Source organism: Ornithorhynchus anatinus, chromosome 15 (assembly GCF_004115215.2).
Source record: "Ornithorhynchus anatinus isolate Pmale09 chromosome 15, mOrnAna1.pri.v4, whole genome shotgun sequence".
Lineage (NCBI taxonomy): Eukaryota > Metazoa > Chordata > Mammalia > Monotremata > Ornithorhynchidae > Ornithorhynchus > Ornithorhynchus anatinus.
The window spans coordinates 7,315,996-7,338,400 of record NC_041742.1 but is presented as its reverse complement, the minus strand read 5'-3'; the positions used below and the strand labels follow the sequence as shown (position 1 = coordinate 7,338,400).

The 22,405-nt window shown below is 43.8% G+C and overlaps 1 long non-coding RNA gene across 1 annotated transcript in view; it reads left to right on the top strand.

Moving 5' to 3' along the window:
• The first annotated feature begins 1,973 nt into the window (after positions 1-1,973).
• Positions 1,974-22,405, top strand: part of LOC120638833 — a 49,169-nt gene continuing 28,737 nt past the window's right edge. Inside the window, exons 1-2 of the long non-coding RNA XR_005660817.1 lie at positions 1,974-2,058; positions 17,418-17,528. This is a non-coding gene — a long non-coding RNA (uncharacterized LOC120638833). The remainder of the gene's footprint in view (positions 2,059-17,417; positions 17,529-22,405) is intronic.

Genomic DNA, 22,405 nt, shown 5'->3' with positions numbered 1-22,405 from the left:
CAGTGCTGAGTAAAGTGCCTGGCACACAGTAAGCACTTAACAAATATCTCAGTTATTATTATTAATCATTATAAAGTGCTTAAAAATATAATTTACTCAAACTGCATCCCCAAGTCAGCCTAATTCGCATCTGGCAGACCGATATATCCTGACTGTAAGCTTATTATGGACAAGGAGTGTGTTATATTGTGTTTAGTACCGTGCAGTGGCCACAGTAAGCTCTCCAAAATTATGATTGATTAGCCTATTGACTTAATCCAGTTTTGGGTCTGTTATGACCAACCTACTTAGCTAAACCAGAAATAAAAGTGAAACAGGGAATAAACGGGAATGGAGGCAAGAGGTAAAATTGATTAATTCTCTGGCATAAAAAAAAAATCCAAAAGGGATGGTCCTAGCTCAAGATACTCTTTTAAGAGTATATGCATGTCATAAAGCATTTTTATTCATTTATTTTTTTGTTATGTCATAGACCCTTCACTAGAGTGTATGCTTTTTGAGGACAGGAGTTATATCTACTTTGTTGTATTCTCTCAAATGTTTAGTATTCATTCAATAGTATTTATTGAGCGCTTACTATGTGCAGAGCACTGTACTAAGCGCTTGGAATGAACAAGTTGGCAACAGATAGAGACAGTCCCTGCCGTTTGACGGGCTTACAGTCTAATCGTACAGTGCTCTACGCACAATAGGTGCTCATAAATGCCACTGATTCAGTCATGGCCCCGCTGATGGTAGAGATAGGTCAATCCACCTCACATTCTTAGAAGTTAGGGGCAAGGGAAGGGAGTTTATTCATTCATTCGTATTTATTGAGTGCTTACTGTGTGCAGAGCACTGTACGAAGTGTTTGGCAAGTACAAGTTAGCAACAAATAGAGACAATCCCTGTTCACAAGTGGCTCACAGTCTAGAAGGGGGCAGACAGACATCAAAACAAGTAAACGGGCATCAATAGCGTCATTATAAATAAATATAATGGAGTTGGTTGTTAACCTCTCTAGAGTTTCCTATCAAGCCACTTTGATAATGGTGACTGTGAAAAATGCCACTTTCCCTTAGATAATATTCATTTAACTAGGAGAACTTCTCAATTTTATATGTGTGGGATAAAGCTTTAACCGTGGTAAACCCATGAAAAACGGCAAAGATTCTAAATGACCTCTCCAAATCTCTAAGGTCTGACCTCTGACCTCTGGGCATCCCTCTCCCAAATTCCTGCTCTCTGCTCTCTGAATGGGGAAGAAAAAAGTGTAACAGCTTCCAAAAGCCTCATTAGTTCCTTTTATCTCAGTTGCAAAAGTCTTCTCAGTTTCTTACCAAGAGCACTTTTGTGTGTTTGTGAGTGTGTGAAAGAGAGAGAGGGAGAGAGACATGCAAAGAGAGGCTTTGGAGCTTCCCAAAACACTCCTGGCTGCTTGAGAAGGCAGAGTCTTTTGCCCTAAACCAGTCCCAACAGCTGCAACTATTTCATTTTTAATTTACTCTCTACAGCGTGGCCTCTGCTTAATCCATTAAGACAACTTCGAATGTTCCCGGCTCATAAATTTGTAAGGGGGGAAAACAAGAAATATGAAGACCACGAGTTTTGAAAAATGCTCTCTATACCATAGCCAAATGCAGTCATTCCTCTCCTGGGTTAAACTGCAAATAATTATCTTCCGAACAACGCCGGGATTCTGCCGAAAAAGGGTCTCGGCTGCCTCTTGGGTTTGTAACCCTTCATTTTCCCTCTCCCTGCCACCCCTTTCTGGTTGGGACTTTTTAGTTACATTACAACATCTTCTCTGGGTCCCCATTTTCCCTCCTACCCATTAATAATTTCAAAGCCCATAGGAGGAGTCCTTTTTGAAAGAGGCCACCATGCTTCTAACTGTGTGCTGTGGGGGAGGGCTGTTCCAAATCAATCAGTTGACATTAATCTAATGTCTAATTAGTCCTGGGTGGGCATGTGCTTTGATTATAGGAAAGACCTCAGGCAGTGGTTGATGTTTTGAAGAGCTGACTCTACACATATCAATCACCATTTGACAAGACGATCAGGAGCCAAGAATTAAAGGTGTGTATTTCAGGAACCATTTTTTTTCTTTTACATATCAAGTTCCAAACTACAGGTTTGCAATCCTTTCCTTTGCTCTTAGTCGCAAACTCTGTTAACATCAGGGAAATATGGTGGCTTCCTTTTTCTGAAACAAGACGCTGGATACTAGTAGAGATGAAATATCAATGAAATAGAAGAGAAAATGACATTAATCGAGGATCCTTATTCAATAGTATTTCATTCAATACTTGTTCATCTTCTCAGTTATGATGTGGGATATTTGAGCTCTGAATTTTTATTTTCATTTGCATAATCAAGGTTCACTTTGGACTTAAATTTGTTTCTAGAGTGAGTGTCTCATTCTAGACTAAAGTTTTCTGATTTTTCTGTTCCTTTCTGGAGAGGTGGCAAACGTCAGTTCACCTAGTAGGGATCAGGCTCTATAGAATTTGCCCACACACCAGTTGATGCAGAAGTTTGTGTCATTTATGATTCCAGGATTAGGGGTTTTAGAAGTCTTTAATGTATAAAATTTACAGCCAAAAGCCACAGATGAGACTCCATTTCATTTTAGCTCAGGTAGAATCATTGTTTCTTCAGTGGACTCAGACAGTGGGATCAAAAAAAATCTCCAAAAGGAGGAGAGCTAAGCTAGAATGAACTGACTCTGAAAGTTCTCTTGATCATCCAATGGTCCTAAAAATAGAAGAATTTGGTCTAGAGAGGTACAGTACTGGAGAATAAATAATGGTCTTTCTAAGCACTTAGTTTATTTAAGCCCTGAACACTGAAGTAGAAACAGGATCATCAAACTGAAACAGGATCATCAAACTACTCCCTGTCCCTCATTTGGCTTGCAGTTTAAGAGGTAAGAAGAGGATGTATTTTATCTCCATTTTATAAATGAGGAAATGGATCAATCCCTTTATAAATGGGAAGCAGCATGATGTAGTAGATAGAACAAAGGCCCGGGAATCAGAAGGTCATGTTTTCTAATCCCGGCTTTGTCACTTTTCTCCTATGTGACCTAGGGCAAGTCACTTCACTTCTCTGTGCCTCAGTTACCTCATCTGTAAAATGGGGATTGAGACTATCCCCACGTAGTACAGGGACTATGTCCAACCTGATTTGCTTGTACCCACTCCAGTGCTTAGTACAGTGCCTGGTGCATAGTCAGCACTTTACAAATGGCATAATTATTCTTATTATCAATCAGTGGTATTTATTGAGCACTTAATGTGTACAGACCACTTGTCTATTGGAAAAACCTCAGGTTTGGGGGTTAGAGGACTTGGGTTCCATTCTCCGCTCTGCCACTTGTCAGTTGTGTGGCCATGGGCAAATCACTTCACTTCGTTGGGCCTCAGCTCCCTCGTTTGCAAAATGGGGATTCACTTCTTATTCTCCCTCCTACTTAGGCTTTGAGCCCCAAGTAGGACCTGATTATCTTGTAACTACTCCAGCACTTAGTACTATGCTTGGCACAGAATAATAATATTGATGCTTATTATGGTATTTGATAAGTTCTTACTCTGCATCAAACATTGTTCTAAGCACTGAGGTAGATACAAGGTAAGCCCTTAACTTGCCTGCTGTCTGATCTTGAGTGAAGTCACATAACTTGTCTGGGCCTCAGTTATATCATCTGTAAAATGGGGATTTAAAACAATGATCCCCATGTGGGATGTGGGCTGTCCAGCCTGATTATCTCGTATCTCTTTCGGTGCTTAGGACAGTCCCTGTAACGGTTAACAACTGCCACAATAAAATCACAGTTATTAAACGCTTGGGAGAGTACAATATAATGGACTTAGTAGACGTGTTCCTTGCCCACAAGAAGCTTACAGTCTAGAGAAAGCTGAGGCCTAGAAAGATATAGCAACAAGTCCTCAGTCACTCTACAGGTCAGTGGCAAAACAAGATTTGAACAGAAGTTTCCTTGCCTCCTCCACTCAGTTCCTTGGTTTTTTTCACTGTCATCCAGCCTCAGTAGGATAAAAAGTGAATTCTTAACAAGGCCTCCATTTTCACTATATTTTCATATCCCTTTTGAGAGGATCTTGAACACCCTGATTTAGCTTCTCCTAGAAACTACTGGATTACAGAAGCAGAATCAGTTGCTCTGGACAAGAGACAAGGATCGGGTGTGATGTAGAAGACAAAATAGGTGGGTAGCCCTGGTTCTCTTCTCGAGTCAGTAGTGGGTAATGACCTAGTTTTCTGGCCTTTCTCTCATCTGATGTTCTTTTAGTAGAGAAGCATTAATAATGTTGGTATTTGTTAAGCGCTTACCATGTGCAGAGCACTGTTCTAAGCGCTGGGGTAGATACAGGGTAATCTGGTTGTCCCTCATGAGGCTCACAGTCTTAATCCCCATTTTACAGATGAGGTAACTGAGGCACAGAGAAGTTAAGTGACTTGCCCACAGTCACACAGCTGACAAGTGGCAGAGCTGGGATTCGAACTCATGACCTCTGACTCCCAAGCCCGGGCTCTTTCCGCTGAGCCACGCTGCAACCAGATCTGTTGTGGTGTACTCTCCCAAGCACTTAGTACTGTGTACTGCGCACAGTAAATGTTCAAAAAATATCATCGATTGATGAATTTGTTTGGAACAGGTAAACCCCTCTAGACAATAAGCTTGTCGACTAGACTCTAACCCCCTCGTGGGCAGGGAATGTGTCTTTCAACTCTATATTGTACTCTTTCAAGTGCTTACTACAGTGCTCTACCCACAAAATAAGTGCTCAATGAATAGCATTGATTGTTTCAGGTGCCTCAGGAGGAGTTAAATGATACGGCTGATGTGAATAACAATAAAAATCCTTTCCTATGGCAGCTCTAATTGATTTTAGGGTACCCCTCATCTTAGTGGGTACAGGCTCAAATTGCAGAGTGATTATTAGATGGATATCACGGATTAGCGTCTTGGTTGAGTGGCTGTCAGAGATTTCCTCTCTCTCCCATCTCCCCTCCTCCCTCCCCACCCCCACCCCAAAACAGATTCAATCTGAGGCTTAATTTCCTTTTCTTTCTCATGCAGAATCAAACTGAAAGGGGCTAGTTTCAAACCTTACTTTTTGTCCTTCCTTTGATATCTCAGGCTTCCAATATAGAGGTGGGTTTTCCTGGGTACAGTCTCTTTAAATATGCATTGTGTTTTTTAATAGTATTTGTTAAGCATTTATTACTTGTTCTAAGCCCTGGGGTAGATAAAGGTTATCAGATTGGAAACAGATAAAGGTTATCAGATTGGACACAGTCCCTCTCCCATATGGGGCTCACTGCAGGATTGAACCCCTATCTTAAAGTTGAGGAAACTGAGGCACAGAGAAATTAAGTGACCTGTCCAACGTCACATAACAAGCAATCTTCAGATGCATATAGAACCCAGATCCTCTGACTCCCAGGCTCATGTTCTTTCTATTGGGCCATGCTGTATTGTGTGTGTTACATAGTGGATTTTTAGGCAAAATATGCATTGCTCTCTCTTCTCTCAGAGAAGCAGCATGACCTAGTGGATAAAGCACGGGACTGGGAGTCAGAAGGACCTGGATTCTAAACCCAGCTCCACCACTTGTCTGCGTGTGACCTTGGACGAGTCACTTTACTTTTCTGCGCCTCAGTAACCTCTTCCGTAAAATCCCCATGTGGAACGGGGTCTGTGTCCAACCAGATTAGCTTGTAACTACCCCAGCACTTAGTACAGTGCCTAACACATAATAAGTGCTTAAGAAATACCACAAATTTTAAAAAGTAGCAAAGCAGGCATTGTGGAAAAAGGATGGCTTTAAAATCCAGAGGTCAGCCTTCCTGCTTTTATGCTCCTTCTTGAGGATCTCCACCCAAGGGCTTGTAATATTAATATCCCCTGGTCATTAACTTGGAAGAGATGCCTCTTTGCCAACTGCTACTGGAAACAAGGACCCTTAGTGTTCTCCTACGAAGACATGTGAGACGTGCTTTGAGCCTCTGTTGATTTCATGGGAGGTGGTGATGTATCTCCACCCCACCCCCAGAGAAACCAAATTTTACATTCAGCTTCGGGATTAGAGGTAAGGATAGGAGAAATGGAGAAGGGCATATTACCGCTGACCAGCCACTAAAAGCCACGCCTGTTTACACAAAGTTACATTTCAAAATAAAATATAAATGTCAAGAACTTTGTGATTTCCTTTCCCTTGTTCACTGTTCCTTGTCAGAAGCTTCAGCTGGCACCAGAGAGGAAGCTTGGGAATTTTTCACCTTGTCCCTGGGTGGTTAAAATCTTTGCTATTGTACTCTCCCAAGGTCTTAATACTGTGCTCTGCACATAGTAAATGCTTCTTAAATATTATAGATTTATTGCTCGTCACCCCCTAGAAATAATTTTCCAGATGCTGTCCTTTAAAAACTGACATATTTGTCCTTAAAAAAAATAAAATAAAAATCTTTTCCTATAATAGAGGATGTGGGTTCTAATCCCGGCCCTGCCACATGTCTGCTGTGTGACCTTGGGCAAGTCACTTCTCTGTGCCTCAGTTAACTCACCTGTAAAATGGAGATTAGGACTGTGAGCCCCATGTGGGACAGGGACTGTGTCCAGTCTGATTACCTTGTACGTACCTCAGTGCTTAGTACACAGCAAACGCTTAAACAAATACCACAATTATTATTATTATTATTATTACACGAAGAAACTCTCTCTCTCTTAACCAATTATCCAGGTTAAGTAATTTTTTTTGAAGTTGACCAGGAAATGTGATGTGCTTACTAACAGTTGAGCAGAGGTGTTTTATTAAACGTCCACTAGGTGTGGTGCACTGGATTAGGTGCTTGGGAAGCACAATCGATCAATGTTCATTGAGTGTTTACTGAGGGCAGAGCGCTGTACTAAGTGCCGAATGACTAAGGGACCCTTTGAGGTTGAAGTATTGTTTTCTACCCTAAATAATGGGGTAAATTGCTAATCTAAACTGGGTGGAAAAGAAAGTAGAGACCAAGTTTGAGAAGTCCCAGTCGGGTTATCTTCCTTTTATTCCCATGAGTCTCAGTGGTCTTTTTCTGATTACTAAACATATCCATCCTATAGGTAATTGCTTCTTAAAAGAGTGAGAAGGGCAGAAGAAGTTTAAGATGTGCTCTCTGGAGCAGTGTAGTAATAACAATATTTATTAAACAGCTACTGTGTGCAGAGCACTGTACTGAGCACTGGGGTAGATACAGGCTAATCGGGTTGGACACCACCCTGTTCCACAGGAGATGCACAATCTTAACCCTCAGAGAAGCAGCGTGGCTCAGTGGAAAGAGCATGGGCTTTGGAGTCAGATGTCATGGGTTCGAATCCTGGCTCTGCCACTTGTCAGCTGTGTGACTGTGGGCAAGTCCCTTAACTTCTCTGTGCCTCACTTACCTCATCTGTAAAATGGGGATTAAGACTGCGAGCCCCCACATGGGACAACCCGATTCCCCTGTGTCTACCCCAGCGCTTAGAACAGTGCTCTGCACATAGTAAGTGTTTAACAAATACCAACATCATTACTATTATTAACCCTCATTTTAAACCTTAGGTAACAGAGGCCCAGAGAGGTTGTGACTTGCCCAAGGTTACAAAGCAGGCGAGTGGTCAAGCCAGAATTAGAACCCAGGCCCATGCTCTGTCCACTAGGCCACCCTGCTTCTCTGTGAGTATAATTGGAAACAGTGGCAGAGAGGACTGGAGATAGACGTATCGGGAGCAGTGAAAATACTGAAACCCAGTATTCTAAAGAACGTCAGACTGGATTTATGTTAACCATTAAGATGCATTTAATAATCATAAGAGTGCTATTAGTTAAGCACTCACAATGCCAAATGGTAGGGTAGAAACAGGATAATGAGGTAGGATACAGCCCCTGTCCCACATGGGGCTCCCAGTTAAAGGGGGAGCAAATCCCCATTTTAAAGAAGATTAAACTGCACAGATCAGATAAGCAACTTGCCTAAGGTCACACAGCAGGCAAGCAGCTGGACCAGGATTAAAACTCAGGTCTTCTGACTCCCCTCCTACACTGTAAACTCCTTTTGATGATACCGTACTCACCCAAGTGCCTAGTACAGCATCTGCATACCGTAAGTTCAATTCATACGGCGAGCTCAGTACACTGCGCCGAACACAGTAAAAGCTCGTTAAATATGATTGATAGATTTCTCCCCGGCTTATCTCCTCTCACTCGGCCAGGCCTTTTCTCTTTTGGACTACAAGAATTTATGAGAGGCTCAAGTATGAGCAAGGGAGGTTATAGAATCCTCTCTCCTGGTTAGATTTCAATCAGGCACTCAAACGGTGGTGTTTATTGAGCACCTACTATTGAATACTGTACTGAGGACTCAGGAGAGAATGAGAAAGTTATGTCACAATCCACTTAATCCGTGGTGTTTATTGAGTGCTTACTGTGAGCAGCACACTATGCTAAGCCCTTGGGAGAGCACAATATAGAGCGATCAGACACAGTCCCCGCCTTCGAGGAGCTTACAATCTAGCAGAGGAGCTTACAGTATAGCAGAGCAGATAAACCCAAACTAACTTGAAGATAGAAGGAAAAGGGGAGAAAAAAGGGATATTTGGGAAGAGGAGACAGAGGTTTGTCCTAAAAAGCACTAAAATAGAGCAAATAGATCAATCGCTGATCTTTGGAGAGGTTGGAATGTCTGTTATCGGAGTTGTCACTCTAGGGTGCTTTTAGAGAATCTGTATTCTGTTCTAGTAGACGAATCTTCCAGGGATCAAATCGGTCTTTTGTATTTCGGTTCTTGTTTATTACTGCCACCCTCTAGCGATTATAGACCAATACTGTAATATTGGAGGGATAAGACATCAATTAAGCTTGTGCCCTCTAACAGGGAAACTTTTCTGAGTCCAAACTCCTTTGACATTGTGTTTTTTTTCATCCTCCCCTCCCTTCTTTGCTCTTATCATCCTGTGTGTGCGTATCTAGTGACAGGATTTCATCTGATATACTACAGAGGTTTCTGGGGAAGTTCGTTAGTCCGAGTAGTCAGAAGTCTCTGACGCCTTTGATCCCAAATCTATTTAACTTTTACACAAGGAATAGATGTCTTTTAGCCCGGGCTATCTCATATAAAAAAGTTTTGTTTGGGAGGTTTTGTGTGTGTAAAGTCTGCTCAGCCGGCCATCCAAATGGGTCTAGATGAGGAGGGAATCTGTCGGTGGAATTCAGTGATTCTTACGGCCGCACTTCTGAAAAGAGATAGGGTTGCTAGACTCGCTATTGAACCTGTCGTTTGGCCAGCTCTCTGACAGAAAGACGTTCAAGATGGCCCGCGTTGCTCTATGGCCCCGTTTTGTGCGGTTGTCTGGCGAATGCAAAAGGTTTGACTTTGTATTCGGCTTTGGCTGAAACAGAATAAGGTGGGGTACAATGGGAGCGTCCGGAAGGAAGGGTGGGGGGCTTCCACCGCAACAGGTGCGGTCAACATGGCCGCCTCTTTCCCAGACGTATCAGTAAGTCTCCGGTGGCCCCCAGAGCCCCGGTTCTGAAATGGCAGAGGGGATCGGATGTCTGCAAATTAAAAGGCACAGAGAGAAAGAGCGGTGAAGAGTGGAGAGAGGGGAGGAGAGGGAGGAAGAGAGGGAAATGGTTTGTGCCTCCGCAGCTCGGCTGTTTGTAAGTGCACAGCTCCGACTTGCAACACCGTCATTATTTTGGCCCTAATCATCGGGCTTGTCAGTGTCCGATAGAGGTTTCTAGATGCTGAACCTAGAGAGGGCTCCCCTTGGTCTCCCCTTGGCTCCGCTTGGCTTTTCGGGGGTAGAGAGACTGCTTACATTTCTTCAGGAATGGAAAGTGCCCAAGAGTCTCATTGCTCTGTTATTTAATGGTATTTGTACAGTGTTTACTAGCCTGTACTAGCCACTGGGGTAGAGACAAGCCCATCGGGTTAGGCACAGTTCGTATCCCACACGGGGCTCACGGTCTTAACCTTCATTTTACAGATAAGGGAAATGAGGCACAGAGAAATAGGAATAATTGGTGTAATAATAATAATCGCTCTTCAGACTTAATTGGGGGAAGGAAAGACACGTGAAATTCTTGGACTATCAGCATTGGATGATGGGTTTATTTTTAATGACACCTTTTAAACATACTATGAGAATAGTTTTATGTATCGTCAGTGACATATCCCCATGGACTAAATAGAGTGGATACTATTCTGATTCTTTTCTACTGTTTAGAACTGTCCTAATCCAGGAAAACTAAATGGCTACTGAGTTTTCTTCTCAAGAGGCCACTATTTTGAAAATAATTAAACCGAAATCATCCAAGTGGATTGTTGTAGGCCCGTGCTATTTGTATTTCAAGCCTATGTCGCTGCCATTCTTCCAAACATATCAGTTAGGATATCTTTCGGACAGGGCCTGAACTGGAAGTGAAATACCATCCTCCCTCCCCCTTGGAGTTGCAAGCTCCTTGTCCAACCAGAACTGTATCTAATCTGCTTATCTGATGTGAGAAGCAGCATGGGTAGCGGATTGAGTACAGGCCCGGAAGCCAGAAGGTCATGGGTTCTGATCCTGGCTCTGCCACTTATCTGCTGGGTGATACTGGGCAAGTCGCTTCTCTTCTCTGGGCCTCAGTTACTTCATTTTGTAAAATGGGGTTTGAGACGGTGAGACCCACATGGGTCATGGACTGTGTCCCATCCGATTTGTTTGTAATAATGTTGGTATCTGTTAAGTGCTTACTATGTGCAGAGCACTGTTCTAAGGGCTGGGGTAGTTACAGGGTAATCAGGTTGCCCCACGTGAGGCTCACAGTTAATCCCCATTTTACATATGGGGTAACTGAGGCACAGAGAAGTTAAGCGACTTGCCCAAAGTTGAACAGCTGACAAGCGGCAGAGCCGGGATTCAAACCAGTACTTAGTGCTTAATAAATACCACAATTATTATCATTATTATACTGTATCTACACCAGGGCTTAGCTCAGTGCTTGGCATATAAGGAGCGCTTAAAAAATGCGAGCTTTGTTATACCAGTCTTCGTGAAATTTGTGCACAGCCAAGCCAAGAGAGAAGCAATGAGGGAATGGTGTGGGTTATTATTGTTCTTTTGTACTCTCCCATGCGCTTAGTACAGTGCTCTGCACACAGTGAGCACTCAGTAAATACTATCACCTGACTGAACCCCGTAATTCCCTACTAGGTGAAGGTCAGATGTGAGACAAGGAGCAGGGAATGGAGGAAAGCGTGTCAGGGAGAGCAAGGAAAGGCTTCTTCATTATTCTGCCCTGTTTCAGCTGAGACCAGAAAAAAAAACCCCAAAAACACAACACAAAGGACAGGAGGAGGGGAGAAGGTCCTAGGAGCAGAAGTGGCCAATTATAGCTCTCCTCTGGGGAGCTGAGTCTTCAAGCCTGATAAACCTTAATCCCATTAAGCGATCACGCACAAACTAGTCTAAGGATGAGAAAAAGGCACTGAACCTTTTGCTCATTGAATTTGTTCTTGGAACGCACAGTGAAATGAAAATACCTTGGCTTTAAAAGTGACCAGTTCACAGGCTAGGACAGTTCCATCCTTCTCTGTTCCAGGTTCAGTCATCCCTCAAGTTCCTGTTTTTGCACTTTCGCTGGTATTTGGAGAGACGCTTTCTCTTTCTCCGTCTCTTTTTAAGCCCCTTCATTTAAAGAAACTATTTAAAAAAAATTAAAATGGCAATCGGTGCCCAAAACTGTCAAATTCTAACATGTCGAGGGATTAATGTTGGCTTTTGGTTGATAATAGTCTGTGTTTTTCTGGCTGCTATTGGGAAATTTCTAACATATTTCTTCATCTTCTGTTATCAGAAGATTAGATGGTTTTGTAATGTTCTACACAAATAAAGTATTTAAAGTAGTATCTCATCCCAAGAATACCAGTGAAATTTCTTATGTATTAGAAGAGTTTCTCGATAAATCAAACGTATTTATTTATTGAGGGCTTACTCTATACAGTATACTAAACACTTGGAGGGGTAATGAGGATGATGATGGTATTTAAGTGCCCACTCTCTGCCAAGCACTGTTCTAACTGCTGGAGTAGATACAAGCTAACCAGGCTGGACACAGTCCCTGTCCCACATGGGACTCATAGGCTTAGTGTACAATTTATTATTATTAATAATAATGATAACGATAGTAGTATTTGCTAAGTGCTCACTGTGCTCCAGGCACTATACTAAGTGCTCGGGTGGATACAGGCAAATCAAGTTGGATACAGGCCCTGTCCTGTGTAGGGCTCACAGTCTCAATCCCCATTTTACAGATCAGGTAACTGAGGCACAGAGAAGTGAAGCAACTTGCCCACATTCACCCAACAGACCAAATGCGGTGGGAATTAGAATCCAGGTCCTTCTGACTCCCGGGCCTGTGCTCTATCCACTATGCCATTCTGCTTGTCATAATTTTAGAAGAGTGCAACGTGGGCAGGGAATGACTATTAAATGCTTATTAATAATAATAATGTTGGTATTTGTTAAGTGCTAACTATGTGCAGAGCACTGTTCTAAGCGCTGGGGGAGATACAGGGTAATCTGGTTGTCCCTCATGAGGCTCACAGTCTTAATCCCCATTTTACAGATGAGGTAACTGAGGCACAGAGAAGTCAAGTGACTCGCCTACAGTCACACAGCCGACAAGTGGCAGAGCCGGGATTCAAACCCATGACCTCTGACTCCCAAGCCCGTGCTCTTTCCACTGAGTTTGTAAACATACTCCCTGCCACAAGTGGATTGCAATCAGTCAGTTATTGGTATTCACTGAACACTTAGGGTGAGCAGAATACTGTACTAACCTCTTGGGAGAGTATAATATAAGAGAGTTTGTATACGGATTCCTCGCCTATGTGGAGTGGACTGTTTAGAGGAGGAAATGGATATTAATATGAATAAGCTAAACTATAAACGCTAAGAGAGACAAGCATAAAGCTCTTTACATTTAGAGTAGGCAAAAAAAAATCAAATGTAGGGTGGATTAAACACCTATGCTGAGGTTGTGTATAAATAAACACAAACCTCGGATTGAATGGGGCAATCCAGTTTTTCTACATTGTCTCATCCTGAGCTCAGTAGCAGAGAGAGGGTTTTTCATAAGCTCCAATAATAATAATAATAATAATAATAATAATAATGATTGTAATGCGCTTACTCTGTGCTGAGTGCTGGGATAGACAAAAGTTAATCAGGTCCCACACAGTCCCTGTCCCCTATGGGGCTCCCAGCCTTGATCACAGATAATAATAATAATAATGTTGGTATTTGTTAAGCGCTTACTATGTGCCAAGCACTGTTCTAAGCGCTGGGGTAGACACAGGGGAATCAGGTTGTCCCACGTGGGGCTCACAGTCTCAATCCCCATTTTACAGATGAGGTAACTGAGGCCCAGAGAAGTGAAGTGACTCGCCCATAGTCACACAGCTGACAAGTGGCAGAGCTGGGATTCGAACTCATGACACAGATGAGGGGGAGGCCCAGAGATATTAAGTGACTTGCCCAAGGTCACACAGAAGACATGTGGCAGAGCCGGGATTAGAACCCAATTCCTTCCCACTCCCGGCACCGTACTCTATCCACTAAGCCACGAGCCTTCTGTAGCAAGCGACTGTACGACAAACCTACCTGAGGAGGAGTCAGACTGGAAATATTGACTAGACATGGCTTTTGTCATTCCTCTGCAGATGAAAACCTTTTTCTTTTAGATGAAACACTTTATTTTCCTTTTGACTCAGACGTTTTAAACTGTGACATCCTATTTCAGCATGTAATTACGTGCTTTATTCAAAGCCTGCAAATGTATATTCATGTCTCCACTCTCTGTCTGTGAAACACAGCTCAAAACAGTTTCCTATAGGGAGTAAACTGTCATTTTTCACCACATTAAATTTTATAAGTTTCAAGCAAATGGAAAATGGTTTTTATTATTTTATTTCTTTTTTTTTTTTTGGTCTGAATGTTTTATGGCTGCAAAAACAGAATTTGTGGTTTCAACTGTTCAAGTTTGATGCAGAAAGCTATGGAACCTCTTATGTAACCTGATGGCCTGAATAATTATCAAAATATTTTGCTTTCCACCCTTTCTAAGCCTTAGCTCGAAAAAAAAGGGCACATGCAACCCTCTGACCACAAAATAATAATAATTAAAAAGTCTCCTTCAACGAGGTCGACTCCTGAAAAGTACAGAACCGAAGCTGTGCGGGAAAGCCAGTAGCAAATCACCCTTGGCTTCCAAAACTGTTCTTATCAGTAGTAGCAATGAAGGAAAATCCTTTGGGAAATATGCAGAGAAAGCTGATGCAGAGATAGGAGGCAAGGACTTAATACGAAAGTTTGGAGAGACAGAGCCATGGATTGTTGCCTAAAGCAGCGACTGATCTTCTGGAAATTTTTGCCACTGCCTTGTATTGATCATGGGAAAAGGATTGATTCTTTTTGCCCACCCCTGTTGGCCTGCAAGCAATTTATGAAGAGCCGTGACTGAGGCTGTTGGAATTGCTAGAGTTTGAGCAGCGATGAGCCTGAAACTTAGAAGTGTTTGGACCCATCATAAGTGCCTAATAAATACCATTAAAAAAAAAGGCAGCTCTTAGCATCTCTAGACTGTAAGTTTGTGGTAGGCAGGGAACATGTCTACCAACTCTGTATTATAATCAATCATTCATATTTATTGAGCAGTTAGAATGTGCAGATCTCTGTAATTGGGAGAATACAAAAGAGTTGGTAGAATGAGTTTACAGTCTCGATTGGGAGACAGACATTAATATCAAAAAATTAATTACAGATATGTGCAGAAGTGCTATGGAGCTGAGGCAGGGGTGAATAAAGGGTACAAATCCTAATGCAAGGGTGACGCAGAAAGGGAATGGGAGAAGAGGGAATGAGGGCTCAGACGAGGAAGGCTGCTTGGAGGAGATGTACCTTCAATAAGGCGTTGAAGTTGAGGAGAGTGAATATCCGTCTGATATGAAGAGGGAGGGCGTTCCAGGCCAGAGGCAGGACGTGGGCGAGAGTTCGGTAGTGAGATATGATGAGACTGAAGTTGAGTGAGTAGGTTGGCATTAAAGAAAGGAGCAGATTGTGTAGGTTGGGTTATAATAGTCATTTTTATTTATTGAGCGCAAGTGCTCTGTACAGTACTCTGAATATAGCACTCGATAAATACCATTGATCACGGTGATGATAACGATATGGTATTTATACAGCATCAGTGAGAAGATTTCGCCCTTTCTCCTTGACCTGAAGTATCAGCAAACCTGGAATCACCTGGGTCCGGAGAGTAACTCTGAAGACTCACTGCAGATTCAAGGAGATGACCTGGTTTCCTTGGTACTTCTATACCAACCTTTAGGCAGGGAGAAATGAGATGTACAGTGGACGTGTGTGCCGGAGCTAGCTTGTCTGTATCTGATCTAATCTCTTAAGTCTGCTTCGGTGTTTAGCTCAGGGCTTGATCAAAATTCGAGTGCTTATTGCTCATAAACATGTTTGACTATTAGTGGTTTGACCATTGCTAATATGTTTTGATGATAAATAGGAGCATTCTATTCCACTTCTCTGTCATAAATAAATACTCAATTTGAGCAGGAGGATGGGTAGGTGTTTTGCAAGGCTGATGGGGTGAAAAATTACACAGTGGCTGTGGTTTGACTCACTTTTCTTTCCTTGAAAACTGATGTTGATAAACAGAGAGGGTGATGTCGAGGTACGATTCTGTTCGAGCTGACATTAAAATAGTGGATTATCCTTTTCCAGTAAATATTCATCTGGCAATTCGGGAAATACATTTTGCAGATTTTTCAAGTGACAGCATTGGGCTTTAGTTCTAGAAGATTCTAAAAAAAGTGGTTATTCCAGGATCCTACAGAAGCAGTGTAGTCTAATGGGAACAGTAAAGGGTTGGAAATCAGAGGAACTTAAGTTGGCAACTTTGTCTGCTGGGTAACCTTGGGCAAGTCATTCTCAGTGCCTCAGTTCCCTCAACTGCAAAATGGAGATTCAATACCCATTTATACCTCCTTCCTAAGAATAATAATGATAATGTTGGTATTTGTTAAGCACTTACTATGTGCCCAGCACTGTTCTAAGCACTAGGGGAGATACAGGGTAATCAGGTTGTCCCACGTGAGGCTCACAGTCTAAATTCCCATTTTACAGATGAGGTAACTGAGGCACAGTGAAGCGACTTGCCCAAGGTCACAAAACAGAGAAATGACGGAGCCAGAATTAAGGGCCAGGTCCTTCTGACTCCCAGGCCTGTGCTCTATCCACTAGGCCTTGGGCCTTCTGTATTAGTTTGTATTACCCCAGTGCTAATCATGTAGTAAATGCTTAACAAATTTCACATTTATTTTCAGAAGTGTTAGAATTAGAGTTCTTTAGGTGCTAGTAGGTGAAATATAGGCAGGATCAAATCCCACAGCTCTTGATGTCAAACTGATGGCGATCAAATATGTATTCTATTGATTAGCCAACCATGCCCCTGGGATAATAAGCTTCCTTTGCTGTTATTGAATTTAGGAGCCTCCAGGGTTTTCTAACCAAGTCAAGTCTTTCGAAAACATTACCTGATGCTACTTTGTCCATCCCCTGTCGAACAATGCGACTGGGAAATCATGTCCCCCGTGAGAGCTGGCAAAGCCTGAAAAAGCATGTCTCTTTCTGGAGAAAATTAACCCTCAAATCTTAGCCTGTAATTGATTCCATCTGACTCTTATAGGGCTTCAGCCTCACCTGGGATGGACTGGATATATAAAGCCTGTAATTAGGGATAGGCAGCCTTGTTATCAGAGCTCAGAGAGGCTTTCAGCCTTCTCTACTGTGGCTGATCACAGGTGAGGATTGGGGAGAGAGGAGGAGAGGCAGAAGGGGAAAGGCTGCCTTTTCTGTTCTTCATGGGAAATCGCCTCTAGGCAACCAAGGGCATGGAGAAAGGGTCAGAGTTCGCTGGGATTTTTCCGTGCTCTCTTCAATTTTCAGGCCAGTAATGTGAAAAAGAGGCAAACTCCCCCCTAACTTGCCTTTCTCCAGGGAAGATATTTTGTCTGGCAAAAGAGCTCCTCGGTGCCCCTCTGGGAGCCACATTTTTTTTAATTGGCATTTGTGAAGTGCTCACTATGTGCCAGGCACTGTAGTAAGTGCTGAAGTAGATACAAACTAATCAGTTCAGACCCAATCCTTGGGCCACATGGGGCTCACAGTCTTAAGAGCTATTTTACAGAGGAGGGAACTAAGGCACAGAGAAGTGAAGTGACGTGCCCTAACCATGCAGCAGACAAGTGGTGGAGCCAGGATTGGAGACCAGGTACTCTGACTCCCAGGGCCATGTTCTGTCCACTAAGCCACAATTGCTTCTCTATTTTAAAAGGGAATCCTGAATATCGGGGGAAACACGCCAGCGGGAATCTAAATGATGTCAAACAATATCGGAAGTGACAAGCTCTTTAGAAGTTCCTGTGCTATCATCCTATTGGAAAAGGTATGTAGAATACACCTTACATGTCTGTTCTGCTGAGTTCTATTAAGTCACCGGTACACAGTCCTTGCCTTCGAGGAATTGTAGGTTTAAACAAGGCCGTATTAAACTTGGCAATTTAGAGAGGGGCCTATCTTATATACAAACAAGAGTGTACCCCTGAAAACAAGCTTTCCGAGTTTAAGCTTTTAGTATCTGTTGTGAACTGTACTAAATGCTGACTAAACTACTGGGTTGGTCATTACCATTCTTTAAAGGTTGGTTACCAGCAACCTGATAAAGTAGAATACACTCACTAAAGCCATTGTATCGGATCTAAATATACCTCTACTGCTGAAATGATTCATAAGTATTCAGTTTTGGTTTTTTTCCAGAAGGTGCTCAGATGGTAGTCTTTTCAATTCTGAGGTCCTAAACTTTTGAAGATGAGCTTGTATTTGTGTGTATGTGTGAGAATCCATATCGTGACCATTTGTTTATCTGGAAGATCTTTTGTGAAAGAAACAGTGAACTTCTTCCTTGTGGATTTTAATGTAGGTGAAGGGGAGACGGCCGTTCTGTGCGGGAAGCCTAGCCGTGATTGGTAGAGAAGGTTTTTTTGAAAAAGTTGTTTTTCATTCATTCATTCATTCATTCATTCATTCATTCAATAGTATTTATTGAGCGCTTACTATGTGCAGAGCACTGTACTAAGCGCTTGGGATGAACAAGTCGGCAACAGATAGAGACAGTCCCTGCCGTTTGACGGGCTTACGGTCTAATCGGGGGAGACGGACAGACAAGAACAATGGCAATAAACAGCATCAAGGGGAAGAACATCTCGTAAAAACAATGGCAACTAAATAGAATCAAGGCGATGTACAATTCATTAACAAAATAAATAGGGTAACGAAAATATATACAGTTGAGCGGACGAGTACAGTGCTGTGGGGATGGGAAGGGAGAGGTGGAGGAGCAGAGGGAAAAGGGGAAAATGAGGCTTTAGCTGCGGAGAGGTAAAGGGGGGATGGCAGAGGGAGTAGAGGGGGAAGAGGAGCTCAGTCTGGGAACGCCTCTTGGAGGAGGTGATTTTTAAGTAGGGTTTTGAAGAGAGAAAGAGAATCAGTTTGGCGGAGGTGAGGAGGGAGGGCGTTCCAGGACCGCGGGAGGACGTGACCCAGGGGTCGACGGCGGGATAGGCGAGACCGAGGGACGGCGAGGAGGTGGGCGGCAGAGGAGCGGAGCGTGCGGGGTGGGCGGTAGAAAGAGAGAAGGGAGGAGAGGTAGGAAGGGGCAAGGTGATGGAGAGCCTTGAAGCCTAGAGTGAGGAGTTTTTGTTTGGAGCGGAGGTCGATAGGCAACCACTGGAGTTGTTTAAGAAGGGGAGTGACATGCCCAGATCGTTTCTGCAGGAAGATGAGCCGGGCAGCGGAGTGAAGAATAGACCGGAGCGGGGCGAGAGAGGAGGAAGGGAGGTCAGAGAGAAGGCTGACACAGTAGTCTAGCCGGGATATAACGAGAGCCCGTAATAGTAAGGTAGCCGTTTGGGTGGAGAGGAAAGGGCGGATCTTGGCGATATTGTAGAGGTGAAACCGGCAGGTCTCGGTAACGGATAGGATGTGTGGGGTGAACGAGAGGGACGAGTCAAGGATGACGCCGAGATTGCGGGCCTGAGGGACGGGAAGGATGGTCGTGCCATCGACGGTGATAGAGAAGTCTGGGAGAGGACCGGGTTTGGGAGGGAAGATGAGGAGCTCAGTCTTGCTCATGTTGAGTTTTAGGTGGCGGGCCGACATCCAGGTGGAGAAGTCCCGGAGGCAGGAGGAGATGCGAGCCTGAAGGGAGGGGGAGAGGACAGGGGTGGAGATGTAGATCTGCGTGTCATCTGCGTAGAGATGGTAGTCAAAGCCGTGAGAGCGGATGAGTTCACCGAGGGAGTGAGTGTAAATGGAGAACAGAAGAGGGCCAAGAACTGACCCTTGAGGAACTCCAACAGTTAAAGGATGGGACGGGGAGGAGGCTCCAGCGAAGGAGACCGAGAATGATCGGCCAGAGAGGTAAGAGGAGAACCAGGAGAGGACAGAGTCCGTGAAGCCAAGGTGAGATAAGGTATGGAGGAGGAGGGGATGGTCGACAGTGTCAAAGGCAGCAGAGAGGTCAAGGAGGATCAGAATGGAGTAGGAGCCATTGGATTTGGCAAGAAGGAGGTCATGGGTGACCTTAGAGAGAGCAGTCTCGGTAGAGTGGAGGGGACGGAAGCCAGATTGGAGGGGGTCTAGGAGAGAATGGGAGTTAAGGAATTCTAGGCATCGATTGTAGACGACTCGTTCTAGGATTTTGGAAAGGAAGGGTAGTAGGGAGATAGGACGATAACTGGAGGGGGAAGTGGGGTCAAGAGCGGGTTTTTTTAGGATGAGGGAGACGTGGGCATATTTGAAGGCAGAGGGGAAGGAGCCCTTGGAGATTGAGTGGTTAAAAATAGAAGTTAAGGAAGGGAGGAGGGCAGGGGCGATGGTTTTAAGAAGGTGAGAGGGAATGGGGTCCGAGGCGCAGGTGGAGGGGGTGGCACCCAACTCCATTTAAGCATTTGGTTCAGGAGTTTCTTTCTTTAAAATTGCTTTTAAAATCATTTAAAAAAAATCAGTGCGAGAGAGGGAGACGTAGTATTCATTTATAAGCTTCCTCCGTGATTGCTGTTTTACTCTCCCTTGTAAAGGTGGGGGCCTCCCTCCCCTGAGGCTTTGAGGAAGGGGTTACCCATGCAGTGTGTGCCTTCTGGGGCTTCTGTGCTACCACCTTTTGTATCTATGTGTGAGAGAGAGAGATGTAGGGCAGGAGATGGGGAAAGAGTCTTAGGGGAAAGTGAAGCACAAGATAATTTTTGCTTGTTTTCCTATAGTATAGGACGATTAGATGGCCTTTCTAGAGGTGTTGAAACCTGTCTGTTTCCCCGAGATGAAGCAACAACTCCACCTCTCATATCGAGATGAGATGGAAAAGAGTCCTTTCCAAGTTCCTCCTGGGATGTGTCTAAAGGAAAGCCATTTACATATAGCTCACTCTGTGAAGAATGATTTTTATTGCTTAATTTGCCTAAGAAAGAAATTAGGTATAGAGAGGAAAGAAAGACAAACACACATGCACACAATCCCACTTCTCACGTCCCTGCCTCCGTCATTCATCAGGACTAAAGGCATGAAGCCGATTATCTAGGAGATTTATCTGTAGGAGTTCTCGTCTCTCACCATGTGTCCTCCAACTCCATTTAAGCATTTGGTTCAGGAGTTTCTTTCTTTAAAATTGCTTTTAAAATCATTTAAAAAAATCAGTGCGAGAGAGGGAGACGTAGTATTCATTTATAAGCTTCCTCCGTGATTGCTGTTTTACTCTCCCTTGTAAAGGTGGGGGCCTCCCTCCCCTGAGGCTTTGAGGAAGGGGTTACCCATGCAGTGTGTGCCTTCTGGGGCTTCTGTGCTACCACCTTCCATTTCATTAAGCCAATTATAAAGGATTTGGGAGGAAAGAGGCGGGGAAGCAGTAGACTGGACACCAGTGGAGTTGAATAATTGAGGTCAAGCTATGTACATTCCGCTGGGCCCCTCAGAAGGCCGACTAGAGGATCTATGGAAAAAACCCAATTAGATGACTAATTTAGCCCCTCCAAGGCCTTTTAGCCTTTGGCTATGGAGTCAGTAAAAGTAACTATCAGCTCTCAAATTGCCATGCCTGACTGATTAATTTTTAATTGAACCTTGTTAAAGGCATGGAGAACAGGGTGACAGAAAATCTTCCCTGTCAGTGAGAGCCTTCCTGTGTGTTGTCCCTGCAAGGTAAGGCCCCTGTGTGAAAGGCTCAAGACAGTGCCTGCAGGCAACTTGGGACAGCTGTCTGGAGAGGAGTCAAGTCCCCGTGGAGAGGAAGAGACTTCAAAGGGCTGAGTGAATAAGGCATTCTGTCCCTCTCTAGCCCTCCGAGGCTGGGCTTCCCAGTGGACTGAGCTGGTCGGTGGCCCTTGAACCCACGTGATTATGAGGCAGATTCTTGCTAGTCCACTTGAAGGGATCAGCCACCATCTTGGAACCCTCGTTGCCTAGACCTTGTCAAATTCGAGCAATCGTCTCACTAAAATTAGGGGTTGGGGAGATGTAGATGTCCCCCTTCTCCCTCCCTGCTCTGCCATGTCGGGCGGTGAGAGGAATAGGTTTTGAAGAAAAAGAATACACGACTGTAGGGGGAAATAAAATACGGGTTTAGAGGGAGAGAGCAGACTGGAAGGTCATTGTGGGCCGGGACTCTTTTTCTGCCAACTCTGTTATCATATTGTACTCTCCCAAGCACTAGTAAAGTTCTCTACCCAGAATCAACGCACAATAAATAATAATGTTGGTATTTGGTAAGCGCTTACTATGTGCAGAGCACTGTTCTAAGTGCTGGGGTAGATACAGGGTAATCAGGTTGTCCCACGTGAGGCGCACAGTTAATCCTCATTTTACAGATGAGGTGACTGAAGCACAGAGAAGTTAAGTGACTTGCCACAGTCACACAGCTGACAAGTGGCAGAGCTGGGATTAGAACCCATGACCTCTGACTCCCAAGCCCAGGCTCTTTCCACTGAGCCATGCTGCTTCTCTAAAACACCATTGATTGATGAGAAAGAACATCTGCTACAGAGAATCAGGGTGTGTAAATAACAAAAAAAAGCTCCACGTGCTTTAAAGTTTCCCCAGCAGTGTGTTGAGGTCTTATAATAATGATAATTGTGCTATTTGTAGAGAGCTTCCTATGTGTCAAACAGTGTCTTAGTCTCTGGGATAGACACAAGATAATCAGACCAAAGTCCCTGTCCCATGTGAGGTTTAGAGTCTAAGAGGGAAAGAGAGCAGATATTTTACCCTCATTAT